The following is a 20,004-nucleotide window of genomic DNA, read 5'->3' as shown; positions in this document are numbered from 1 at the left end:
GTACTAGAGTCAAAAGAATAAAATGTAGTAACATCAAAAGGTTTACAGAATAACTTTTGGATGCAAAGAACACATTAAGATGACAGGTATGTAAAAATAACAGTATATAAATGTATAAAGTAACCAAAGAATCCAGGAGATGACAGAGTTATAAGCATAATATAAAGACAATGGGTTCATTTGTTTTTAAATTGTTGTAGCGCTTTCTTCTTTTCACTTTCTTAGTAAAAACAATTACGGCAGGGTACTGTGTGGAATTTTTTTCTTTCTTGGTGTACTTCCTTTAATAAGAAAAAAAAAATTTCTTTCAAAACCCCTCATTTTCAAGGGCTATGTTCCAGGACACAGTCCCACAGCTCCAGGAAAATGCTTTGAAGTTATGCTCTGAGCACCCCTGGGATACTGGGTTTCCTCTGTCAGATGCTGCTCCCATTTCCCGGTTTCCCAAAGAAAAGCAGTATGAATAATTTGCACGGTCATCCCCTTTGCAACCGTGCTCAGAGCAGCCAGTCCTGTTATGCCACGGTTCTGCTTACGTTATTACTTGTGACTGCATCCAAAAGCCCAACAAAAGCCGGGTCACTGAAGTGTGAAATGCCTGACAGTTTACCTTTTAAGGCCTGACTAAAAGGTTCAATGTGTAAAAAATCCACGCAGACTATAATTCTTAACAATTCAAATAATGTTATCAATTCCAAAGCTATGATTAAAAGGACCTGGAACAGCAAGACGCCCGAAGAAATGCATGACTGTGATGAATGGAACATCTGGGCAGTTTCTACACAAAGAGAACAGAACAGATATTTGGTCCATATATGGACTCTGACACGTGTGTCTTCAGGATTCAACTCAGGTCACCTTAAGGACCACTAGACTACCTTGGGAAACCTTTAAAATGTTACACAACTCAGAGAAGCACCACTAAGATAAAGTTATTTGGTAGCAGAAAAAGTTTCCTAACATTCTTAGGTCCCGCAGCTTTAAAATACTACTTTAATGCCATTTTTCTTCTCCTTCTATAAACCTTGATGCGCCCAAGACCAGCCTTCCGAGGAAGCAGGCAGCACACGGCGGGGAGGGCAGCCCGAGGCCAGCAGCAGCCCCGCCAGGGCGGCGGCCAGGCCTGCAAAGGCCAGGCTTTCTCCCCGGGAAGCAGAGAAGCCCTAGGAGACGGGAGACGGCGGCAGTTAGGGATAAAGGAAAGCCACGAGGCTGGCCGGGCAGAGACAAGAGCAGCGAGGAGGGCCCTGAGGAGAGCAGGCAGCAGAGAGGTGGTGGGGCGAGGGGGCAGGGAGGAAGGACGGCACCCAAGAGCTCCGGAGACTTCCAGAGGCCCTGAGGCACCACCGGTCAGCGTGTGGTCCCGGGAGAACGCCAGGCCTGAAAACCCCTATCCTGGGAGGTGGGGCCTACACCCCAGGTGACTCTCAGGCTGAGAAAGGTGCCCCGCGCAGTCTCCCCCCAGGAGCACTCCACACAGAACAGCTCCTGAGGAGAGGCCACCAGGGAGAGGTGCCTTCAGGTCCTGTCCTCATCTTAACTTTCACCGTCTTCATGATCAAAGGTCTAGAAATAGTTGTCTACCTGGGTCTCCGTCTCCCTCCTCCACCTGTGTAACTGGGTATCCGCATGTGAAACTGCTCTTGAAAAAGAAAACTTCCCAGGCCTATCCTACTCTCTGCATCCATCCATTCATTCATTCAAAACTTTAGTGCCTGCCTACAAAACGTACCTGGGGACATACATCAGTTTACCACCCAAAGAACTTACACAGCAACACTGACTACACCTCACTGTTCTTTCTTAACATGCTCTATTCCCATGAACTTTACTGGCTTCTCCCTTACCTCTGGATGTGCTTCCTCTGCCAACCCTGTCAGGCTCTGTGCCCTACTGGAGATACAAAGATCGCTGTCTCAAGTAATATTCAGTTCGAAGACAAAAAAATACAAATAATTACAATGTGATATGCTGGTTTCTATAATGAAGATAAGGACAAAGTGCACTGAGGATGCCAAAATCTGCCGGGGCAAGTTCAGAAGCTTCAGGGAGGTTCAAACCGCAGCCTCATAGGAAACGGGTAGGCACTGGAGAGAAACACCCCAGGCAAAAGGTCTGCACATGCAAGGCCACGGAGTCCTGAGAAGAACTGTAGTAACTTCTTTCCAATCTTATTACTAAACAGACACGTTCGGGTGACTTCTCTCTCTCCCCGCAAACTGGAATTGATTTGCTCTAGCTTTACGGAAAAAAGACTACAGAAAAATGTATTTATATGTTATTTGCAGTTAAATCTGGTCAGTGGGATGAGTAATTATTTTATCCCTGTAATTTTCTACAGTAAGTATAAATTATGTTAAAATCTTAAAATATCATAAAGGCCAAAAAGAATCTTAAAGTACTTAGGTATTTCTGAGACTTAAATTAGAAGCTGGAGATAACAGAAACCGAGACCAGCAAGGCAGGAGGTTACAGTCAGGTTACAGAGAGCCTTAAATGCCATTCATGCTAAGAGTTTAGATTCTAGTCTACATGTAGCAAGGAAGCTGGAAAAAAATGGCACAGGGTAGTAACATGACAACATGTAAGTGGCAGACATCTGTGGGGTAGGGGATGAATGGCAAGACAGGAGCTGCTGGACAGGTACAAAATTTATGGCTGAGGTTTCAGAGTAACAATGGACAAGAAGACAAATCAGTGATTAGGAGGGATCTGAGGGCTGCTTAGATAAGGAAGATGGTTGCTTAGATAAGGTAGGGTGAGAGAAGAAGGGAATCATCACTTTCAAATGAAGAAGACAGAAGGAGAACGGAGTTAGGGGAGAAAGTACTGATTTTGATTTAGAAATGTCGAATGTGAAAGGCCTTTGTGAAATCTAGGAAAGATACAAACTGGGAAATTAAGACCTATGGGCCTAGCTTTCAGGAATTCAGGGTTAGAGATACATACCCAAGAGTTCTGGATGGCAATGAAATTATGAAGATGGTTGAGACTGTGAAGAAAAGAATACTAAGGAAGAGAGGAGAGCTGCAGGCAGACATGAGAGAGTGATGGAGCCAGGGCGCCCTGGAGCAAAGAGGCGGGCAGCACAAGGGGCATATTCCCCTGAATAGAGGCGCAGCATCTTTCTCTAAGTCAGGGCAGGGGGTAAAAAGCTGAGCGAGTTCACGCACGACAGCTCACGTTTTTTCCTGAAATAGGAAGCAAGGGCAAGTGCTGGGAGAAAAGGGGAGAGGGGAGCTGGGAGACTGAAGAAAATCAAGAAGATGCAACAGGATTATAGAGCAATGCTGAGGGCCCAGCAGATGCCGGACACCCTAATTATAAAGACACATTTCTAACACTCATCTCACCTGAAACTACCTGTTAAGTGTCTGCCCTGACAGGTTCTAAGCACCAAGAACACAGGACCTAGAAGCACTTGGCATAAAATCAATGCTCAAAAACTTTTGCTGAAATATGTTAAACTGTATGACATTTTTCTTGGACGTTATTTAGAAGCCCAGGAAAGAAGAGTTTCTCAGAATTAGTTACTATGCAGGCCGCCTTTAAATAGCAAACAGTTACTGTAGATACCCTAGGGATAACAATTTTCAATTCACTTAAGTATACGCAAGCCAACTTGCAGCTAGATATAAAATGCCTCATGCTCCAGGCTCTTGTACATTATGAACCAAAATTCATTTACACAAACACAGGCATTGAAATAACATATATATACACACACACACACACACACACACACACACACACACTCAGTTAGAAGGTGGTCAACCAGATAATCCACATACTGGTTGTTTATTATTATAATTATTTGCACAAAAGCCCAAAATTTTTAAAAATTCTTGTAGAAACACTCAAAAATCGCTGAGACTACCTCCCATGGGTCCTTAAACTCCAATTTGAAACTGCTGAATTAATTCCATTGTTTACAGAGCAAGTGCCTGGAGGAGGAAGGGGTCAAAGCAGTGGCAGTGCTGACAAACATCAACAATGAGAAGACGACAGAGTCAAAGGCCTAGAGATCAGGGGCTGATCAGGGGTGAGAGAAAGGGGCTAAAGAGCCGGGTGTAACATTTCAGGGTCAGGCAGTGTTGGGTAAAAGGTCTAGGTGAGGAGACAGCTATGGGAACTGGTTTAGCTGGGATTTGTTCCCAAAGTGGAGCCTGAGATAAAAGCATGTGTGCTAGCAGCTCACTTGGAAGGTGACCTGGGAACCGGAGAGGTGCTGAAGAGAGCAAGCCAAGAAGAGAAAAGGCCAGGGCGCTTTAGCTACCGCAGTCGGTGCCTGGGGGCTTGGTCTCACTGAGAAGTTCTGAGAAGCGTATACAGTTCACCCCCTGAATCCATAGGTTCCATTGGTGGATTCAACCAATGACAGATGGAAAAAAAAATTTTTTTAATTCCAGAAAGTTCCAAAAAGCAAAACTTGAATGTGCCCTGCACAGGCAACTATTTACATAGTATTTACATTTTATTAGGTATTATAAGCCATCTAGAGGTGATTTAAAGTGTACGTGAGGAAGTGCATAGGTTACATGCAAATACTACACCATCCTATAAGAGAGACCTGAGCCTCTGCGGATTTGGTTGGGGGTGGGGCAGACGGGACGTGTCCTGGAACCAGTCCCCCTAGAATACCAGGGACAACTGTAGAAAGTGTGTCCAGAGGATCACCGTGAAGGATCACCGAGGATCACGTCTGTCAGTTTGAGTCCCCACAGGTAGAAGTCTGCCCCAAGGGCATGGGCTGCCCTACACTTCCAAGAACAACAGTGCAGCAGCCCCGAAGGCTGCTGCCAGCTTCTCATCCTACGGACAGACAGGGCTTGTTGGAGAAGCCCCAGGGATTGAAAAGACAGAAGCACTTGAGGCAAGATGCAGTCAGCCAGAGTGAGTCACACAACTGCTCTGCGTGCAGCAGCGGCGGGACCCACAGGAGGCCAGGAGGAAGTGAGGAGGACAGAAGAGGTTTCTAGTTCAGCGCTCAAAGCCACAGGAGTTGAAAGAGCCAGAAAAGTGTTAGACCAGAATGTGAGAAGTATCACCTGCACTAACTCCTGAGAGCCTCAATGATGGCAAGAACTGGGGAGGGGAGTTAAGCTGGGTAATTCACATACAGACATACACATATATTAAGACAAACACCAACAACCTCTGTTCAAAAGATTTAGTATTTAAGATGTATGTAGCTCTTACCCATCTACTATAGATGTGTAGTAAGGCTGACCTGCCTTATGAATTGTCATCTTCTAGAAGTCAAGTCTCCATGTCCTCTGTACCTAGCACGGTATGTTAATATTTAATAAATAAATAATCTAAAGATAACTGCAGATACTCTGAGGTATCCAAAAAAAAAAAAGCTTAACAAGGGCAAGAAGAGTGCTGTGCTGTGCTCACCACTGTTTGCTAAGGCGTAGCAGAGTTCAGAGTGTGGACTGTGGAGCCAGACGCTCGGGCTGAAACCTCTGATCAACCCCTAATTAGGTAGGTGATACTGGAGTTATTTAATCTATGCCTCGGTTTCTTCATCTTTAAAATGGGCAAGGTAGTTCCTACCTTATAGGGGTTATGTGAAGTTTAAATGAGTTGTAAATATAAAGCATTTAAAACAGCATCTGGCACACTGTAAGCACTCCCTAGATGGTACTTGTTATCATTATTACTACACATTACAGCTGGAGCTCAACAACTTGATTCAATAAAGAAGTAACTATGTTTTTAAAAGGAACGAAATTGGGTCATTTGTAGAGACATGGATGGACCTAGAGACTGTCATACCCAGTGAAGTAAGTCAGAAAGAGAAAAACAAGTATTGCATATTAATGCACATATGTGGAATCTAGAAAAATGGTACAGATGAACCTGTCTGCAAGGCAGAAATAGACACAAAGACGTAGAGAACAAACATATGGACACCAAGGGGGGAAAGGGTGGGTGGGATGGATTGGGAGATTGGGATTGACATATATACACTAACTAATATGTATAAAATAGATAACAAGAACCTGCTGTACAGCACAAGGAACTCCACTTCGCTGTACAGTAGAAACTAACACAACACTGTAAAACAACTATACCCCAATTAAAAAAAAAATTTTTTTTTAAAAAGTAACCATGTTTGAATGTTTTGCTTTTTTTCAATCATAATTATAACCAAAAACTCTGAATTGACCCATGTTACGTGAAACACAAGATATGGAAGAAAGGATAAAGTGTAAGGGTTAGAAAGAACACAACTGCAAACAATAGATTAAGATTGATTTTTATAGCCACTCAAATATTATTTTGATATGACATCAAAACCTTATACTGTATATAATAAGGTTTAATCAGATGCTAATTATTATATTAATTAGATACTAATTATGTTAAGTATAATTAGATAATATTTTCAGTTCCACATTTAAGTAGGATTATTCTACTTTCTAACAATTATATTTAGAACAAATTGTATGTAAAACAATAAAAGCAGCAAAACCTCAGTGCTTTTTATTACTACATTAGATAAAGCACAGATATTTCTGAATGTTAGTATCACGAATCACCTTAAAAAAAGATCAGGGTGGAGGATAACATACCTAATACAAATAGAAATAAGGAAGAATGACTTGAGGCTTCTTCTGTCATGGGGAAGCAAATCTAGCAGAGGCAAAAAGAAAGAAGGAAACTGCCCTGAAAAGATACAGGAGAAACTTGGATCAGAAGCTTGTAACAGTTTGGTTCGCTCAGGGACTGCTGCCCACTGAGGACTACTTAAACAGGAGATCTGCTCATTCAGAAGAGGCCGGACGAGGCGCACCAGGTGCAGACAAGAGTGATACAGTAACTGAGGTTTTGGTGCTTTAAGGTAATTTGTAACAGAAAGTTATCTTACTTTTATTCTGACACCTTCAAATGACTATAATGATGACAATAATAATAAAAATAAAGCAGCTAACTACTTTCTCTAAGTAACTCTACAAGGTTGGGAATGATATTACCTTTGTTTTACATATGAGGAGACCAAACCACAGAGAGGTTAAACAACTTCTCCAAAGTTGCACAGGTAGAACTGAAACCAGACCATCTGAATTCTGAAGCTATGACCTGACTTTGTGCTCCATGAAACCACAATTTTTTGAAGGCCTACTCAGTCACTATTTTAAAGATAAAAGAACATCCTTCTACTGTTAGAAGTGACTCAGAGCACAGAAATGGAAAGGACTTAAATTGTTCTGTGAGTTTATTTCTTAGTCCTTCAAAGTGATTGGAGGCCAAAAGCATTTTAACTGTCAAATTTCATGAGTATACCCACAAGTTATGGTCTCATTCCTACAAAAGCATTTCATCCTAATATTTCTTACTATGCTTAATTTTATCTAAAGGGTCATAACTGATCCCTTGAACAGTAAATAATGTTAAACACCTCCCCGAAACAATCTGCTTTTAGTGGTTAACAACCTCAAATACGTGCAATTGTTCCCCTTGTCAAAAATTGTACATAATTACTTTTATCTCCACTGTAAACTCATCTTTATTCATCAAGGTTAAATGTGGTTTTATGAGCTGTTCAAACTTTTAAATACACACTTATTATCTATTAATGTTTTTAACAATGTGACAAATCACTCATTTGGCATTTCTTTTTACATTTACAGATAAAATCTTCATAAATTTTATAAGTACTTTATTTGTAGAAATTAAACAATTACACTTGAGAAAAATTACTTTTATTACATTTACTTCAAGTTTTAAAATTTGGTGCCCAGAAGCCAACTATGCCCAAAAGGTCATAGTACAAAAGGAAGTCATCCACAAAAGATTTATTCCTACAAAATCTTTGCACAAGAACACATTTTTATTCAATACAACTAATTAAATTCAAGTCAACAAATACCTATTGCATATCTACCATGTACCAGACACACAGATGACAAAGCTGGGAACCCAGGAGTATTCGAAAGCCCAAGCTTTCAATGTAAGTAGGTTTCCAATAAGAAAGGTTAAGGGTTCTCACCAGTCAAATGCTCTTTTCCAGAGAACAGAACTTGCTTCCTTTTTTATACCCCGTAACATTTTAAATCTTTTCACCTTACTGGTGAAAAAGATTCAAATACCTATACTGAGATATATTATAAGCCTCTCCTAAAACTATAATAAGGTTAGATTCATCTCAAGTCTGTAACACCATCACTATTTTCTGTATCTGCTTTTAAAAGGAAAAAAATAGTCCAATAATAGACTAATATCTACAAATCAACACAGTCCAGAAAAGGAACAGGGAGCCAAGCTGAAAGCCTCAGGGAATTACCATGCAGTTCATCCTGCTTCTCCCCACACAGAGCAAGCAGATGGGAGAATGTAAACAGAAGGAACTCTGAGAGGCTGCTCTTCTCTATGCCATCAAATTTGAGAGTGAGAGCTTGGGGATGAATTCCCCCGGGGCAAGAGCACCTTTCCGCCTTGCAGGAAGAACAATTAAAACTAAACATCTTTCCCCTCTCTCTGGCAGGAAGAGGTGCGTGGTAGTGACCATGGAGGTGCTTATGGCCCAAGTAATAAACTAGAATTAATGATTAACAAAACTTAGCAGATAAGATGAAAGGGGGAAAAGAGAGGGAACAGGAAAGAGAGGAGGTTGAGTACTCCAAGGCAAAGACACAATACCCCCTTTGAAGTCCTTTTCCACCCACTGTGGTCGATAAATAGTAGTCTGAAGTAGAAAACTTTCTAAAATTCACTACTCACACCCAGAAGAAAAAAAAAAGCTTTTTTTGAGCACTGACCCCTTCTTGCCCAAAGGTAGTAACAGCCTGAGTTGAGTTCCAACAACAAAGGTTCAACTGCTCCAAAGCTACAGGCTTACCCACCACACACTGCAACGGAAAGATAAAGAATGGACATACTTTTAGTGGGCAAATAAAAAGCCTCAAAGATAAAGAAGCTGGAAGTGGGGAGACGTAAGGGCATGGAACTGAACATCTAAGAAAAATTTCTACAGCAGAAAAAGTAGAAAGAAAATGAAGAATCTTCTCTGAAATAAAAAGGAGAATGAACACATTATGCTCTTCAAGGAATTTAGAAAATCTCAAATAAATTTATTGCAATCAGAAACAGTAAAACCACAAAACTAGAGGAAAAGTATACAGAGATAAGGAAGGAAATTTAAGTTGAAATCCTCTATAAAACTCAGACACATGAGGAACAGAACGAACATGCCAGGAAGAGCAGGCTTGACCACAGGGAATTCAAAGTAAGTCAAGGCAATTAGAAACATTATGATACAGCCAATAGTGATCCAATAAGTAGATAACTGGTATACCACCACCACCTCCCGTATCAAAAAGGTTATAGCCTTTACATGAGGACCAAAAAAAAAAAATGAATTAAGCATTAAATTCCAAAAACTGGTCAAGGGGCACAAAATAAACTCAAAGACTGCAAAAGGACTTAAAATACAAGCAAAAAATAAACACATTAAACAAAGCTATTAAGGCATAATATTAAGGGCTGATCCAAAACGAGCATGAAAAGTTGCCTGAACTTAATTCTTCGGAGATCCTCCTTCCACTCAACAGATACTACCCAGCAATTGACATATTTCAAACCAGACTAGTGAGCTATTCCTTCTTTATACTTGGCCATGTCTAATAGATTTTGCCTTTCCCTGTGAAGGGAAAAGAAGCGTAAGCTAGCAACTGCTTTGGTTGAGAAATTTTACTTTGGGACAAGTTTACAAAGATAACTATGAATGGAGCTAGCAGAAAAAAGTTTACCACCTTAATTAATGGTATCAAAAACCACTTAAAAGCAAGATTTGTTCCACATAATTTCAATTAAGGAGAATTGTAAGTTATGTTCCCTTGTGTAATTTTATCTACTTTTTAGGTAGATCACTCCAAAATTCTTACTTGATCAAAACTTTAATAAATTTTGACCATATCTTTTGTCACATCTCTTCTCTGCCCTGTACTGGATTGAAACAAACATAGTGCTGAATATATTTAAAATATATATATATATAAATATATATATATAGAGAGAGTAGATAAATGTTTTAAAGCATATAAATGTTTATATATTTTAAATATATATATATATAGAGAGAGAGAGGAGATAAATGTTTTAAAGCATATAAATGTTTATATTTTTTAAATATATATATATAGAGAGAGAGAGAGGAGATAAATGTTTTAAAGCCTAACTAAATATAGGTAGAAATCAATTTCTCACTTTTACTCAGCACTGTTGAGAATAATGTCTACCTTAGAACTACTGCAAGGATAAAATATTACCATGAATGTAAAACAAATATCTGTACAGTGACCTACAGATCACAGCTTACTTGATTACTGCTTCAACTCATTCACTGACTTCTAAACATAAGAACCTGAGTGACTACTTAATTAATGGTTCGAAATCTGTTTAAACCATGCTTCTTTAGTAAGCACAAATCCACTCCTTGTTGTGTTTCTGTTGTGCTTTCCTAAAATAACATAATACTAAATGCAACTTTTAAAACTACAATCTCTTCCTCCAACAATCAAATATGACCCACCATCATGCCTTCTGAGAAGCAAAGAAATTACTATCTGAAATAAATAATGAACTATAAAATATTGGAGGTAATTATTCCTAATTTCACAGACTATGAAAGCTTGTTATTTACAGATTCATTCAATAAACATTTGTACGTGGAAATGTGACCTCCACACATCAAATGGTACACAATTTTTCATGTAAATGCTTTCCTCATCACTCCACTGAAACTACATTCCCTACAACAAAATATTAATTTTTCTTCTACCTTTCTGAAATTTCTCTTAATCTCTTTACCAACCACCATAAGCGAATTAACTACTCCTTTTTTTGTCCCAAAAGATATTCTTGATAGTGTCTAGCGCAGTAAATGACAAACCTTCAGTGATGCTCAATAACAGTGTTGTTTTAATTCAAATTTCTATTATAACTGATTGTAATCAATGTCTGTGAACCACACTGGACTAGAGCTGGAGGGCAAGAATCCAGGCCTTCATTTTACACAGCCTTCATTTTATTTATATATATTTATACTACAAATGCATATATACTTATATATGTATGATTATATATCAAAGTAGTCAAGCAATATTTATTTGCTAAATTAGACTGTACTCTCCCTTCTAACTATACTGTCCTTTGACCATGTCACATCTGTCACCCGTCTCTTTGGTCATACCATTCCAAGCTCCTCTACACAGCCTTCCAAGACCACTTAAGCCAATGCTGATCTTTTCCTCAAAATCTATTAGAGAATATTACCTGGTACAGTACCTTGTGTAAAACATTCTGTGGTATTTGCTATGTTTCCCTAGATTGAACACAACTTGTCCCAACTAGATAGTATCCTCAACAGCAAGGTGCAGGTCAACTCCTTGATCTACACCCACTCAGTACTGCACTGCTCAGGGAAGTGGCACTCAGTACACTGATGGATTAAAATGTCATGGATGGGACTTCCCTGATGGCACAGTGGTTAAGAATTCATCTGCCAATGCAGAGAACACGGGTTCGAGCCCTGGACCGGGAAGATCCCACATGCCGCGGAGCAACTAAGCCCGTGCGCCACAACTACTGAGCCTGCACTCTAGAGCCCGCGAGCCACAACTACTGAGCCCGTATGCCACAACTACTGAGCCTGCATGCCTAGAGCCCGTGCTCCGCAACAAGAGAAGCCACCACAGTGAGAACCCCGCACACTGCAACGAAGAGCAGCCCCCACTCACTGCAACTAGAGAAAGCCCGCGCGCAGCAACAAAGACCCAACGCAGCCAAAAATAAATAAATAATTTTTTTTTTTTTTTTTAAAAAGGCATGGACAACAGAGCTCCACCCAGACAGAGAGCTAACAGTAACCCACTTGGCTAGCCAGCACTGGCAGCCTTCTCAAAGCCACGACTTGGCACAGCACCTATCCTCTGGGGTGAAGGGCAGGAGAGGATGGCTGCTCATGGGAGAGGGAAGACCTGCACTCTGCAGGGCCAGGTCATGCAACAGCTGGCCTTCAGCTCTTCGGTGACACAGAGAGAGAAACCAAGAGACCACTTTATGGTGCAGATGCAGAAACCAAAGCCCTTTCCAGGTGAGCTGTTCCAACAATCGTCCCAGAGAAGTTCAGGCCCAGCTTGCCCAAAACCCAAGTTCCCCAATCAAGAAGCCTTTGCTGCATCCAACCGCTTACCTAATGATGCTTCTCTCTTCACCTCAAACATGCCCATCACAGGAAATCCCTGAAAATACCCAGGTCCCTCACTTAGCTGTCATAGGAAGGAATCAGAAATTCAAACAAATTGGGGAAGGAAAATGCTTTTCTAGATTCCTTTTCTTTCACCCGGCCCTTGACTGTGAAAGTGTTCCCCGGGCCTCTCTGCGGCCCCTTTTCACTCTACACGCTCTCCAGTATTTTCATGTGCAACCTAGAGCGTCAACCAGTACTGACAGACGAGGAATTCCCCAATCTCAGTCTCCCAGCCCGACTGCTGGTTTTGAGCTCGCAATGGGCATATTCCACTACACCCCAGCTGTCTCAGCAGGATGAGTTCAGCACTCCCCTCCCTCCAGGCGACCAGCACCACCCCCTTGTGGTCGCGCTGCCTGCCTTGGCCAAGCGCACCTCTTAAGCAGAGACCCGGGCCACTTCAGTTCCTTTCTCCTCTCTTACCTCGGACACCAGGTCTGACCCGTCCTCCCTCCGAAATAAGTAGTCCTCGTAGCCCCACCCAAGGCATCCCCACACCAAGATCTCCAAAGCTTTTTAATACTCACCTTTATTATTAAAAAAAAAAAAAAACCTGAGCATACATGTACTCCAAAATATGTATTTACTTACCAATTAAAATACATGTACTTCTACAGCAATACAGTAAGATATTATAAACCATAATAAAAGTTTAAACTTTAAAATATGAGATTAAAAAATATATATAAAATTAAGTCTAATATTTTCTTCCTACACTCCAGTGAGTTATTTTATACATCCCTGGGGTCCAGGAAGCTGTACTTTGGAGACTGTTTACTGAAATCAGTCCTATAATTGTGTGTTTATACATGTATGTACTATGTATATTTGAAGCAGTTTTTCACTCACATACACACATTTCACGATGAGATGATATACACACACTTTAGCATACTGCTAAATATAGCTAACCTTAACCTTATCTTCCAAAGCCACAAACCCAAAATAAAGCTTAGAGGCTTTTTTTTAAATTATTTTATAAATAAAACTTAACTCTGTAAAAGTCTCATAATTAGCCATCTTTAAAAAGATGTGAAATTTACAAAGTACAGTTTAGCTCCTTTTGCATACAGCTCCTGAACAAGAGATACCACATTTTTTTCACCCATCTACTGACATATTCGAAGGCTGCTAATGTTCTGGGGGTTTCACGGACTGCACCTCCTGTAACCTAGATACACATAATTTTTTCAGTTTTCTACAGCTATAGATACTGCTATCATTTCAGGGTTCTGAAGACTAATGTACTCTTCCCTACTCATACGCCTATAAGCCCACCCTCCGGACTCCGACTCCCACCTCTGCAATAGCAATATAAAAGGACAAAAATCCCACAACATATAACCAGTCAGAATAGACCTGCTAACACAACAAAAAGATATTTACATATTTGCACAATATGATCTTCTAGAATTCTACTGACAACCTGACAGCTCCTAACTCTCCATGCAGAGTGGGGAAGTCAGTCCACATGAATCCTCTCAGATACTAATTCAGCTTGATACACGTTCAGAAATGACAATTCTCAGAACTTCAAAGTTCGGAAGCTTTTACCAGTTAGATGTTTCATCTCATCACTCCAGCAGAGTACTTAAGAACAAACCAGTGCACTTACAAAATGATTTTTAAAATATATATTTTCTTCAGATACAATATTATATTACCCCCAACGCTGTCAGCCACAATTTGGCAAGAAGCCAAGCAATGAAGCTATTAAGCAGCAAGCATTCCATGAAAACTAGCACCATCTGAAACTGTTAATTTTCACTATTTTTTTTAAAGTGACCAGATGTCCCCAGAGTTTCTCCAGGAGTTAGGAATTTATCGACCCCAATATAGAACTACATGGTCATTCAGTGATGCTAATTTGGGGCAGCTTTTAATTATACTGACCAGAAAGTTGAGGAGAAAGCCACCTAAATCCAGTGATTTTCAATACTGCTGATTCTATTCTATTCTGTGCACACACAGAATATTGGGAAAATAATCTTAATACAGAACTTAACATTCTTTTAAAAAGAATCGACATTATAAAAACTTAACGTTTTAGGCCTGTGAAGTCAACATACATGACTTAATTTGGAGTTTGTTTGCTTTCTATTCACAGGAGTAAAGTATTAACCACATCCCCTTGTCTTCTTAACTAGGGAATGAATTTTAGGGTGAGTAAAATGGCTTTCTCCTCAAACACCTGTAACCAAAATATTGATTTGTTTCATGTGTTTTCTATTTATCAGTTAATCATATTCAGTCCCTCATTTATTATCAACCAATGAACTAAAATTATTTTCAAATAGAACATTTTAGTGGGACTCTTAAGTAAGCCCTGACCCCGTGGGCCTAGATGTCCACAAATCTAGAAGAGGTAACTTGCAACTAAAATCCCTTAGTCATTTCTAAAGTGGTCTATTACATAATCTATTGTAAAGGCTGGATGTAGTTTAAGAAAGATGCCTAATCAAAATTCAATTAGCATTTGTTATTTTTGTACAATCAAAAAAATAACCCAGTAATTCTACCCACCTATTTCTCTGGAACGCAGATCCAAAGAAACCTTACTAATAACATTACCAATCACATGCTGAGACTTTTTAAAAAATCTTTTTAATATACCAAGAAGGAAAGAAAAGTAGTCAATATTTATTGAGCATCTACTCTAGGTGTCTTCCATTTTACATTTGCTTTTCACTACACTACACTTTTGCAAAGTTACTTGTGGTTCAAACATGGGTTGCTAGACCCCACGGGTTGTCTTCATACAGCTGGATGACCACTTACGCTCCCTGTGCCTCAGTTTCTTCATTTGTAAAACAGGGATAAAAACGGCACCTACCTCGTCGGACCGGTTCCGGGATTAAATGCGTAGTAAAGTGCGTAGAGCTAAGCTTGGCCCTTACTGTCGTTATTATAACAGTTACTAGTTTTATTATTAGTGTAGGTATTGTTCCCATTTTACAGATGGGGAATTGGAACCTTAAAGAGCGTAATTTACTAACGCTAGGTTTTGACTCAAAAGCACAAATCTGATGAAACAAAAATTGCTCAGGCATTAAATACTAGCATTCTTAAAACTTCAACTTGTTTTGAAACATAAGGAACGGCACGAATCAGGCACAATTCGGGCATTAGCCCTGGACACCGGCGCGGCGTCTACACCCAGCATTAGGGGAAAGGGCCCACAGGACGCGCCGACCCCGCGCCCCGTTTCCCGACGGCTCAGCGACGCCCCAGGCGCAGAACTGGAGCCGGGGGTGAGTGGTCCCCGCGTGGAGGCCCGGCAGCCGGCGTGTCGGGGCAGCCGGCGTCTCGGGGCAGCCGGGGTCAAGGCCGCTCCCCGGACGCCGGCCCGCGGAGGCCCGTCCGCGCCTAGCCCGCGGGGTAAGTGCCCACGGCCAGCGTCCGAGCGGAGGGTCCCGGTCCCGGGCCTCCGCGACCGCGGTTCGGGAGGGGGGGCAGAGCCCGGGCAGGCCAGCGCCCTCCGACGTCCCCCGGCCGGGAAGGTCCGGGAGCGGGCGCGGCCCGACTTCCTCCCCCGCCCAACGACTGGAATCCGCCCCGAGGCCGCGGCCCCCACGCCTGCCCCGCCGCCCTGGCCCGGCCGCGCACCGAACACGCCGCCCGCCCGGGCCCACCTTCTCCCGCGGCGTCCAGCCCGCGCGGTCGGCTCGGCCTGTGCTCCGCGGCTCCCGCTCGGCCTGTCCCCAGGGCTGACTTGGCCTCCCGGGCTCGGGCTCGGGCTCGGGCTCGGGCGCGGCGGCAGCGGCTCCGCCTCCTCCTCTCGGGCGGGAGGAGGAGACTCAGCGGCGTGGGGCCGCCTCCCGGCAGGAAACGACCCCCGCGGCACCGCCTCCCAGGCGCGGCGATCCCGCTCCTCAGGCCGCCGCCGCCGCCGCCCTCTCCCTCCGGAAGCGCATTCCTCTCGGGCCGCGTCAGCCGCGCCTGCTGGGGGAAGGGGAGGAATCGGGCAGGGGCGGTGCGGGACCGGGGGAGAGAAGGGGGCCCCCGGGACAAAGGAGCGGCAGGGTCGGGCGACAGACTCCGCCGCGGCCTTCGCGGTGCCTCAGTTTCCTTTGCTGCCGGGAGAGGGAGGGTTTGCGCGGCCCTGCGCACCGTAATATCCTCCCGTGAGGGAATTCCGGAGCCTCCTTCTCGGCCTGTCTTAGGCGCTGCTTCCTCAAAGCCCCACGTCTGTCCGGCCCGCGGTCCGTCCGGCTGGCCCAGGACTGCCCGGTTTTGAACCCTGGAAGCCCTGCCTCCCGGGAGCCGCCTCAGTCCCCGACAAATCGAGACACTTAGTCACTCACCTTGCAAGGCTTCGTGGGACCAAAAACGTTTCCCTTTTGGAAGGGAAGTGGCTAAAGCCGGTATTATTTTTCTGGCGTGAGGATTTGCTTGACTTATGTCTTTGAGAAAGGGGAAGACTCAGGGAGGAAATGGGTGCCAGGAAAGATGGAGATGAGGAAAGTTTTAGAGAAAAACTGGTGAATTGGGGAGCAGCTTTTGTTAGGTTAATCTGGGGCACAGGGATGAGAAGGAAGTTTCATCCTTGATACAGTTTCTGTTCATCCTCACTTTTTTGAGTAGGTGGACAGGGGGCTGGAGAAGGGACATTTAAGAGAAGTGAAACATTTCATTATGAGCATGGCTGGGCGCATTTTGATAAGAGGATTGAAACTTGTGCCAACCGGCATCATACTGAAACCCAGTAACTCAGAATATGCTGCTGGCAGGCTGCCATTCTGTTAGCAGAAAATGTGTGTTGCCACGTGGTGAGCTGTAGCACCCTGTTGGGCACAGAACTCGAATTATTTGATTTGTGAAACTGGTGTTTCATTTGGGGGAGATTAGAAGCCGCGATGCCCATTTGGCTGCCAATCTTAAATAAGAGAAAACAAAACAATCCCATCTATGGAAATTTTGCCCGTTGCTCGCCAGCAAAATCGAATCTGTTTGTTAGATAACCTCTGGAAACCTCTAAAGAAATGAGAATGATTTTTCCCACTTAATGGATGACCAAACCTAAGAGACTAAATGATGTTTCCTTATTTGTGGAATCTAAAAAAGGATACAGATGAACTTACTTACAAAGCAGAAACAGACTCACAGACATAGAAAACAATCCCATGGTTACCAAAGGGGAAGGGGGGGGTAGGATAAATTAGGAGTTTGGGATGAACATATACACACTACTATATATAAAACAGATAAACAACAAGGACCTACTGTATATAGCACAGGGAACTATATTCCATAACTTATAAGAACGTATAATGGAAAATCTGAAAATATGTATATAATACATATCATAAATATTATATATATAACCGAATCACTTTTCTGGACACCTGAAACTAACACAACATTGTAAATCAACTGTACTTAAAAGAAATTTAAAAATAATGTTTCTATATTAATAATCCAGTGGACCTCAACATCCTTGAATTTAAAGATACTGGTTATACCACTCCAAAATTGATCAGAACTGGCCTGGTCTCAGCATAGATTACAGTTCCAAAGGTAAAGCGTAATTTATCCATGCTTGATTTGCACTACATTTCCCAGAACTTTCATCCCTATGTGATTTGCCACAAGAATATTGAGAGGTTCACATTTGCACAACACTAAATTATTTCAAAGGCAGTGTAGTCATCTTTTTAATCCCCGTGTCAAACACTGTTCCAGGTCACACAATAGGGGCTCAGCTAATAGTTGACAAATGAATAAATGGGTCCTTTTGCTCCCCTGGGACCACATCAGAACATTTGGCTAAACTAAAGTGTGAGAAGCAATTTATGTACAGAAGTCATGAGCTTCGAGGAAACAAGAAATTAAAGAAACATGTCATGAATATGACTCCACTTGTTTTTAATCACATGATTATGGAATACAGAACTGGGAGTGGGAGTGAGTCAATGTCGACTCAGGAGTGGAATGCTGTCTTTCTCTTGCAGTTTGAACACTTTTGGGACTCAGCCTGTCAAATATTATCCTGTCCAGTAAGCCACAAATCATCCCATGATAACTTGAAGCCTTTTCAATCTTTTGAAAGTGGAAAAGCCTCTAAACTATAACATTTTACAGGCAAATATTTTAGTACACATTCATTTATAAATGATTTTCCAATTGCAATAATCATATCACTTGGGCAAGACTCCACGGGGTTAGAGCAAAGGGTGAATACCTGCATTGTGAGAATAGGAGTATACCCAAGACAAAAATGTTTTGGTCTTGACCATTGGCTGGCACATTATGGCTCAACCGATATCAGATCAGTTTTAAATAAACAGTGTGGGGACTTCCCTGGTGGTGCAGTGGTTAAGAATCCACCTGCCAATGCAGGGGACACAGGTTCCAGCCCTGGTCCAGGAAGATCCCACACGCCACAGAGCAACTAAGCCCATGTGCCGCAACTACTGAGCCCCCATGCTGCAACTACTGAAGCCTGCGTGCCTAGAGCCTGTGCTCTGCAACAAGAGAAGCCACCACAATGAGAAGCCTGCACACCGCAACGAAGAGTAGCTGCTGCTCGCCACAACTAGAGAAAGCCCTTGTGCTGCAACGAAGACCCAATGCAGCCAAAAATAATAAATTAATAAATAAATTTATTTAAAAAAAAAATAAGTATGACTTTGTGTCCCAGTATGTCCAGATAACCCCAGTTTGTGTGTTGTCCAAGCATAATTATTAATAGCACCCCTTTTCATTCTCAAAAGTACATCCTGATACAGATGATAGATTGTACCATCACCCTATAAGTGTCCAGACAACGAGGGAAAAAAAAAAGTAATTTTAACAATTCAAAGGGGATGCATAGGGACACCATGCAAATCAGATCCCAGATTTACAGGTGAAGACCAATTCCAACACTGATCATCAGGAAAAAAATTGTGTGGGGATAGGTGAAATGAATTAGGCAGCTCCTATGTGATATAGATGCCCTACCAGAAAATTTAATGAAAGAAAACCCTAGAAAGTAGCTTGGCTGATCAACAGAGTTGGGTTTTAAATACCATTGTAAAAGTGTGCGATGGCTTCCGGAGCAGATTGATTGCCAGTGGCTAGGTAAGTCTTCAGCTGCTTTTCTAAGAAATGTTTCTACAGAGTGATCTGGATATATTTTTCTCATCTGCCACCTTCTTTAAACATAAAAAAAGAAAAAGATGAGCGGATGATGTTAGAAGGAATAGAAGTCTCAGATAATTCCCTATAATACGTACGTGGATGTGCTTCTGAATCATAAATAACTTCATTCCTTTACCTAAGACACTAAACTCTCTCTATTACAGTGTGAATCTCTGTGCCCTGGCTTAAAAAAAAAAATAGCCCTGGGAATTATTAACATTTTGAAAACCAAGGAATGTTGAGACGGTCCTCCGGTTCCTCCTTTTTCTGTCTCCAACTATACAAATAACATACAAATAATCAAATATTGCAAAGAAACTGGAAGTTCATTTATTTTGCAACTTCTTATTTTTGTCCTTGGAGCTTGACTGAGTGAACACTGCTCAATACCCTGTTGTAACTGCCAGAGGAACCATGGCTTTGCCACAAGGTCATCAGCAACTGTGTATGTACGGTATGTGGCAGTGTACTGGACTAGCCCATCCTGAGGCTTTAGTTAGTGCTTTATTCCTTTGCTTATTTAAAAGTAAGCTGGAAAAGTGTCAGAACAGTCTGCCTTCTAGCTTAGGGCTAGCCACTGAGTCTTTTCCTTTTCTAGGCAGTTCACGGTTGCTGGGTTATGG

The 20,004-nt window shown here is 42.1% G+C and overlaps 1 protein-coding gene across 2 annotated transcripts in view; it reads right to left on the bottom strand.

Moving 5' to 3' along the window:
- The window catches only part of ITGB1 (integrin subunit beta 1), a 43,097-nt gene extending 26,951 nt beyond the window's left edge, over positions 1 to 16,146 (bottom strand). The window contains exon 1 of one of the 2 annotated variants that reach the window (XM_065871054.1): positions 15,892 to 16,146. The gene's annotated coding sequence lies outside the window, so the exon portion shown is untranslated. The remainder of the gene's footprint in view (positions 1 to 15,891) is intronic. The other variant, XM_065871053.1, reaches the window with a different exon arrangement.
- Between the last annotated feature and the right edge of the window lie 3,858 nt (positions 16,147 to 20,004).

This window comes from Phocoena phocoena, chromosome 2 (assembly GCF_963924675.1).
Source record: "Phocoena phocoena chromosome 2, mPhoPho1.1, whole genome shotgun sequence".
NCBI classification, from domain to species: domain Eukaryota; kingdom Metazoa; phylum Chordata; class Mammalia; order Artiodactyla; family Phocoenidae; genus Phocoena; species Phocoena phocoena.
Note: the sequence above shows the minus strand (reverse complement) of the source record. Positions and strands in the feature narration are given on the sequence as shown.